This window comes from Phocoena sinus, chromosome 21, assembly GCF_008692025.1.
Source record: "Phocoena sinus isolate mPhoSin1 chromosome 21, mPhoSin1.pri, whole genome shotgun sequence".
Lineage (NCBI taxonomy): Eukaryota > Metazoa > Chordata > Mammalia > Artiodactyla > Phocoenidae > Phocoena > Phocoena sinus.
Genome location: NC_045783.1, coordinates 27,419,117 through 27,427,505, shown reverse-complemented (window position 1 = coordinate 27,427,505; position 8,389 = coordinate 27,419,117). Strand labels below are relative to the sequence as shown.

General features: G+C 39.8%; 1 pseudogene; it reads left to right on the top strand.

Annotated features, from left to right (window-relative positions):
• Positions 1-1,857: 1,857 nt before the first annotated feature.
• LOC116746702 lies at positions 1,858-3,303 on the top strand (annotated as a pseudogene).
• The last annotated feature ends 5,086 nt before the right edge of the window (positions 3,304-8,389 follow it).

Below are 8,389 nucleotides of genomic sequence, written 5' to 3'. Positions count from 1 at the left end.
TACTATTCTTTATGTAAGAAACCATGAGTGTATCTGCTAACTTATGCAAAAAAAAAGGAGAATGAATAAACCAGAAACTAATGAGACAAGTTACCTAACAAGAGTGGGTGAGAAAAAATGGGAGGATGGTAATAGGGTGGAAGGGATGAGGAGAGAGTGAAACTTGTTTAAATATACTTTTTGGTATATTTCTGGTAAAGTTTAACACACTCCATGTGATTTATAATAAGATATACATATATATAAAATTTGGTCTTCGTGTAGTTTCTGACAGAGCTCTGAAAACCCTTGGAATTTCCTAAGTGATAAGAGCAATAAAAGTGCCTTTTGTTGTGTTAATGAGGTGACTTTTGGAAAGTGCCTAAGGATGGGGGCTGGTTGCCAGGAGAACCAACCTTGTGATTAGAAGATTGCAACTTTCAGTCCTTGCCTCCAACCCCACCTCTGGGGAGGAAAAAGGGGCTAGAGGTTGAACTGATCGCCAGTGGCCAATGATTTAGTCAATCATGCCTACATAATGAAGCCTCCACAAAACCCCAAAAGGACGGGGCTTGAAAAGCTTCTGGGCTGATGAACACTCAGATTTGGGAAGAGTGCTGCTCTCAGAGAGGGCAATGAAGCTCTGTATTCTTTTCCTATACCTTGCCCTATGTATCTCTTCATCTGGTTCTTGATTTGTATCCTTTAAAATCCTTTGTAATAAATTGATAACGTAATGAGTAAACAGGTTTCCTGAGCTCTGTGAGCCAGTCTAGCAAATTAACTGAACCTAAAAAGGGGGTCCTGGAAATCTCTGATTTATAGCCAGTTGGTCAGAAGTATAGGTAACAACTTGAGATTGGTGTCTGAACTGTGTGGGGGGCAGTCTTATAGGACTGAGTCCTTAAACTGGGGTATCTGATGCTACCTCCAGGTAGATACTGTCAGAGCTGAGTTACACTGTAGGACATCCAGCTGCTGTCCAAGAATTGCTTGCTAGATCTGAGGGGAGGGTTCCTCCGCCTTACTACCACCACATCAGAATTTGGTGATGGGATCCCCTTCCTCCAAAATAAATAAATAATTGAAACCAACCAGGATGCTGGGGAGACCCCAAATGGAATTCAAACTGTAACAGATGACTCTGTGTTATGGCTGAATAACTTGAATAAGGTAATTACACTGAAAGGCAAGGGAAAGAGAAGAATTGACCTACATAACTCTGGAAAAGAAGACTGCGATTATATGCTATAAAGATTACAACAAAAAGAACTGTACACTGACGTGGCATTCTTGTTAGTAAATCTGATTTTCATGGGATATGGCTCTAAAACTAATTTATGTATATATTAGGATTGAGAAGTAAATATATAGTAGGTAATGAAAGCCACGTTTCTCAATGTTGGAAAAAGAAGTTACAGATAAGAAAATGGACAAGGCTATATCTATGTGTATGTGAATAAACAGGCAGACCTCGTGTTATTGCACTTTACTTTATTGTATTTTGCAGATATTGCATTTTTTACAAATTGAGGGCTTGTGGCACTCTGCATCAGGCAAGTCTATGGCACCATTTTTTTTCCCAGCAGCATTTGCTCACTTTGTGTTTCTACGTCCCATTTTGATAATTGTCACAATATTTCAAACTTTTAAAAAATTATTCCATTTGTTATGGTGATGTGATCTTTGATGTTACTATTGTAGTTGTTTTGAGGTGCCAGGAATCATGCCCGTACAAGATTATGAACTTAAATGATAAATGTTATGTGTGTTCTGATTGCTCCACCAGCTGGCCTTTCCCCTATCTCTCTCCATGTCCTTCAGCCTCTGTATTGCCTAAGACACAATACTGAAATTAGGTCAATTAATAATCCTACAATGGCCTCTAAGTGTTCAAGTGAAAGGAAGAATCGTACATCTCTCACTTTAAATCAAAATCTAGAAATGATTAAGTTTAGTGAAGAAGACATGTCCAAAGCTGAGACAGGCCAAAAGCTAGGTCTCTTGCTAACCAAGTTATAAAAGCAACGGAAAAGTTCTTGAAGGAAATTAAGAGCGCTCCTCCTATGAACACACAAATGATAAAAAAAAAAAAAAGCAAAACAGCCTTACTGATGATACAGAGAAAATTTGAGTGGTCTGGATAGAAGATCAAATCAGCTACAACATTTCTTAAAGCCAAAACCTAATCCAGAGCAAGGTCCTAACTTTCTTCAGTTCTATGAAGGCTGAGGGAGGTGAGGAAGCTCCAGAAGAAAAGTTTGAAGCTAGCAGAAGTTGGTTCATGAGGTTTAAGGAAAGAAGCCATCTCCATAATATAAAGTGCAAGATGAAGCAGCAAGCACTGATGTAGAAGCTGCAGCAAGTTATCCAGAAGATCTAGCTGAGATAATTAATGAAGATGGCTACACTGAACATCAGATTTTCAATGTAAATGAAACAGCCTTCTGTTGGAAGAAGATGCCATCTAGGACTTTCATAGCTAGAGAGAAGTTAATGTCTGACTTCAGAGCTTCAAAAAACTGGCTGACTCTCTTGTTAGGAGCTAATGCAGCTGGCAACTTTAAGTTGAAGCCAGTGCTCATTTACCATTCTGAAAATCCTAGCGCCCTTAGGAATGATGCTAAATCTACTCTATTTGTGCTCTGTAAGTGGAACAAGAAAGCCTAGACGACAGCACATCTGTTTACAACACGGTTTACTGTTAAGCCAACTGTGGAAACCTACTGCTCAGAAAAGATCACTTTCAAAATATTTCTGCTTACTGACAATACACATGGTCACCCAAGAGCTCTGATGGAGATGTTCAACGAGATTAATGTTTTCATGCCTGCTAGCACAACATTCATTCTGCAGCCCACTGATCAAGGACTAATTTCAACTTTCAAGTCTTATCATTGAAGAAATGTATTTCCTAAGGCCATAGCTGCCATAGATAGTGATTCCTCTGATGAATCTGGGCAAAGTGAATTGAAAAGATTCTGAAAAGGAATCACCATCCCAGATGCCACGAAGGACATTCGTGATTCATGGGAAGAGGACAAAGTATCAACGTTAAGAGGAGTTTGGAAGAAGCTGATTCCGAACTTCATGGATTTTGAAGGGTTCAAGTCTTTAGTGGAAGAAAAAACTGCAGATGTGGTGGAAATAGCAAGAGAACTAGAGTTAGAAGTGGAGTCTGAAGATGTGGCCAACTTCACTGCTGTCTTATTTGAAGAAACTGCCATGGCCACCCTAACCTTCAGTACCCACCACCCTGATCAGTCAGCCGCCATCAACACTGACGCAAGACTCTCCACCAGCAAAAAGATTACAACTCACTGAAAGCTCACAAGAAGGTTAGCACTTTTTAGCAATAAAGTATTTTTAAATTAAGGAGGCACCCGAAGGATCCTTCAATGGCCAAATGTGTGACAACTTGAACAACGACAAAATATGACACTAACTGATTATAACACAAAGAATAAAGGAAATATTCATGAGACCGTACTGATATAAATAAATAATTGAATGAATAAGTAATTTAGAGAGAAAGGAGAGCCCCTTCTCTAGAAAAATTCCAATTATACAATGCGGAAGAATAATGGAAATGAAAAATTATCACTAGGAAAACAGTCATAACAGTTGCAGACAAGAATCACTGATGGATTAGTGGACAAAAATATGAGAAAAAAGGACATTTTCATAATCTCAGAGTATCTCCCCACAAGACACTTAGCAGTTTTAAAGGAAAAACGGTAACTGTAAAGTGGAGATACGTGACAGATACTACCTTAACAAGGTGGTCAAAATCAACATCACCAATAACAAGACATATCAACATTATGTGCCCCCTGTTATAAAGTGAGAAGCCCACAGCATCACTTCTGTGCTATTTTTGCCAAAAATGCAGAACCTCAATCAAATCCTGAGACAATAGGGAAGTCTAAATTTTAAAATATTGTAGAAGACAACTGACCAGTATTCTTCAAATGTGTCAAGTACCTGGAACTGTCACAAATTGGAGGAAAAGGGTACATAATAATGAAATACAATATGGAATCCTGAATTAGAACTAGAACTATGAAATAAACATTAGTTGAAAAATTGGTGAAACTAGAAAAGAGTCTATAGATTATTTACTAATAACCCATATATCCCAATGTTAATTTTCTGGATTCAATAATTATACTATGGTTATATATGATGTAAACCTTAGGAGATGCTGGGTGAAGAGTTATACAGAAATTGTGTCCTATTTTTGCAATTTCTGTAAGACTAGTATTCTGAAAATCGAGTTTAAAAATATAAAAACATTTGAAAATAGTTCTAAGAGGACCCTCTATGAGAGTCCATTTACATGAAATATATTCATCTCCAAGAAGAGAGAAGGTAATTTAGAACACCAATGCTATTGAGCAGTATATTCATCCGCTTAAATTGCCATATGGAATGTCACAGATTGGGTGGCTTAAACAACAGAAACATATTTCTCACAGTTCTGGAGCCTTGAAGTCCAAGATCAAGGTGCCAGCAGAGTTGATCTCTAGTGGGACCTATCTTCCTGGCTTGTAGATAGCTGCCTTCTTGCTATGTCCTCACATGGCCATTCTTCTGTGCATGCTGAGAGAGTGAGAAATCTCTGCTATCTCTTCCTATTCTTACAAGGACACTAGTATTATTGAATTAGGGCCCCACCCTATGACCTCGTTTAACCTTAATTCCTTAAAGGTCATATCTCCAAAGACACAATGGGGCTTGGGCTTCAACATATGCTCTTTGGGGTACCAAGATTCACTCCACAACAAGGACCAACTAGCTTCATTATCTTCATACGTTAAAAAAAAGACAGTTAATACACTGATGGACATTTTCTAGAGGTGAAGGGAGATAACAAGGAGGAAGATGAGAAGACAGAAGAAAGACTACTTCAGTGTAAGATGATATGGTGGATAAAAGCATGTCTTCTCGATGAACACTTATAGGGCAGTACCCACAATTTGATTCTCACATAAATCATACAGTTAGTGACACAAGAGTACATGGAGTTTGTGATTCTGTGTGTGTGTGTGTGTGTGTATAAGGCATAAAAACACTTTGATTTCACATCAGACTGCCCAGATTTTCATATAACCTCCTAAAACAAGAGGGAAAAAGGTACTTAGTAGCAGAAGTAGCTCCATTTATTCATACTAGCTGAATCTCAGTTATATTCAATCTGACATAAAACTCCATGAAACAGACAAGAATGACATTTAAATGCAAAGAATTGACAGACCTACCTTTCCCTCTCCACTCTAAATAATAAGGTACAGCCACATTCTCTAGCCAGTTCCACTTCCTAAGTACCTTGTTTGACATTTTCCTGCAATGAATGGAACCCCTACCAGCATCATTAGCTTTGCAGGATTTTCTCCCGGGAATGGGCAAAGCAGCTGCCAATTCTAGCCAGCCAGGATAGAAGGGAAGAATAAAGAAACAAAGGGCAGAAAAAAATAAAGTAAATCCCTGCAGTAAATTTGAGAGGTTTTGTTTGCAAAAGTAAAAGATGAAACAAACGTTACAGCTTTTGGATACATCGGTGAAAGTAAACCAGACACTTATGTATACATGATTGCAGTCCAAATCCGCCAAATCAGAGACCACAGTAAATCAAGGGGTAAAATGAGGAGAAAAATAGCACCAACTTCCGTGACATATGCATCTGAATATGTAGAGTTTTATATGTATGTTTGGTTAGCTCATCATCATTTAGGGAAGAATTATTGACTATAAATTTTCCAGGGATTTTGCTCATTTAATATATATATATAATATAAATATAAATATATATATATATATATATATATATATATATTTTGTGTGTGTGTGTGTGTGTGTGTGGTACGCGGGCCTCTCACTGCTGTGGCCTCTTCCGTTGCGGAGCACAGGCTCTGGATGCGCAGGCTCAGCGGCCATGGCTCACGGGCCCAGCTGCTCCGCGGCATGTGGGATCTTCCCGGACCGGGGCACGAACCCGTGTCCCCTGCATCGGCAGGCGGACTCTCAACCACTGCGCCACCAGGGAAGCCCTAGAGTTATTTTTGTAGCTTCCTTTCAAGCTCTGGTTATACCCGCCCATACTTCCACCAGAAGGTGAGGCAGAGGGGCTCTTCCATGAAGGAAGTGTGAGATGATTAAAAAATATATCTATATCTCCTCTGTTCTGGCACAGAACTCTTAAAACCCTTGTAATTTCCTAAGTGATTAAAGAACTAGGAACATCTTTTGTTCTAATATTTGGTCTTTGATCCCAGTTCCTGACACCAAACTGACACCCTTGGAATTTCCTGGGTGATAGGAATGCCTTTTGTTCTAATAAGGTGACTCTGGAGGGGTTCCTGGGTGGGGGTTGGTCACCAGAAACACCCAGCCGTGATCAGAAGCTTGGAATTTTAGGTCCCACCTCCCATCCTCCACAGAGGGGAAAGGGAGGACAAATGGAGTTAATGATCAGTCATGCCTATGTGATGAAGCCCCTATAAAAATCCCAAAGAATGGAGCTGCAAGAGTTTCCGTGTCACTGAACACACGGGGATGGGGGCGCCCAGAGAGAGCATGGAAGCTCTGTGCCCCTTCCCACATACCTGTCCTACACATCTCTTACATCTACATATCATCTGTATCCTTTATCATATATTTTTATAAAACTGGCAAACAGTAAGTCAACTGTTTTCCTGGGTTCTGTGAGACCCTCTAGCAAATCAACTGAACCTAGAAGAGAGGATAGTGGGAACCTCTGGTTTATAGCCCATCAGTCTGAAGCACAAGTAACAACCTAAACTTATGACTGGCATCTGAAGTGGGAGGGAGCAGGCTTGTGGCACTGAGCCGTTCACCTGTGGGATCTGACACTATATCCAGGTAGACAGTGTCAGAATTTAGTTAAATCATAGTATACCAGCTGGCATTGCAGAACTGTTTTGTGCAGGGGGGAAAATCCACACATCTGGTATCAGAAGTGCTGTGAGTGTAATAGCAGTGTGAGAGTAAAAGAGAAACTCTGGAGTGGGGCAAGTGTTTGCTACTCAGGTAGGAAACATCTGTGTGGGAGGAGCTTGGAGTGAGTTCTTGGTTAAGAAGCAGTTGAGACATGATGTGGACATCGGATTTATTCACGTTGTCCATGGCCCTGTGGCCAAGCAAAATCAATAGCTGTCTATGATACTTTGGATTGAGACAAATACCTAAAGCCATGCACAGTTGAAGCCAGGGAGCTCTGAGGACTGTGCAAGTCCACTGTTTTTTTCTGAATCATCAACAATTGATCTTTTGGCACTCCTGCGGTCAGTGGCACCAAAGTGGTAGGAAAGAATCGGACAAAAACAGGAAAATTGGGTCTCTTTGTAAAATCACCTATGAGTTATAACGGTGAAGGGTTAGCAGATAAATGGTTATAATAAACTGAACAAACTCACTGAGCTTGATGAGAGACCCTTCAGATAGTTGATAGGTATTCATAAGGGGAGTGGAGAAGGAAGTCTAAAACTTTAGCAAGTCCTTATTGTCATGTATTAGGATTTGGTCTCAAGGAGTGTCAGGTGGTGTCCTGTCAGCCTGTACTTCAAAAATTTAAACAAGACCAATAAACGGTGCTTTAGACTCAGAATTGTCATTGTTTTTCTTGTCAAAAGCCTCATAAATCTTAGTCTCCAGAAACCATCAAGTGGTAAAGAGAAAACACAGAAGTATAAATGACAAGGAGTGAAAAAGCAGAGGAGCCTCAAGCTAAGAAACAAAGTGAAGCTGGGGAGAGAACTGCATCACAGTGATTGCAGCGTCTTGGATAGTTCTCCAGCCCAAGAAACTGTACCAACACTGACCACAGAGTGAAGTTCACAGCAAGCACCCAAAATTGAAGACTGGTCTCTCTCCATTCTTTAACAAAACATATTGCACTTTAATATTTTCTGCCTACTTCATTTCCACCTTTGTCTTGTGTCCCTAACCTCCCATCTATTCAGCTCGTTCCTGTATGATCATCTGCATGAACTCTCCTTCTCTGCTCTTGTTTTTTTCTTTTTTTTTTCTGCTCTTGTTTCTGATTTACTGCATGATTCCTCCCTTCTGAAATGGCATGTGCTTTCAGTAACACACCCACTAGTTCAGATTTTTTTTTGTTTTGTCTTTCACCTTCTTTCACAGGAAGTCTGGATTCAGGAATCTTGATATCTGGGCTCTATCTTAACCCTAGCCCAGACCCTAAAGCCTAAGTCCAAAAGTTTGCAACAGTGTAAAGACAGCCTTCAAGACATTTTGACTCTATGAATATCCATGGGGACTTAGGTAAGCCAAACTTCAAAATTTCAATTTTTTCCATCTATAAAACAGATCACCAATGCTTCCCACATGACAGGAATACTCATCTGATCAATGAGGGAGAGTATTATAA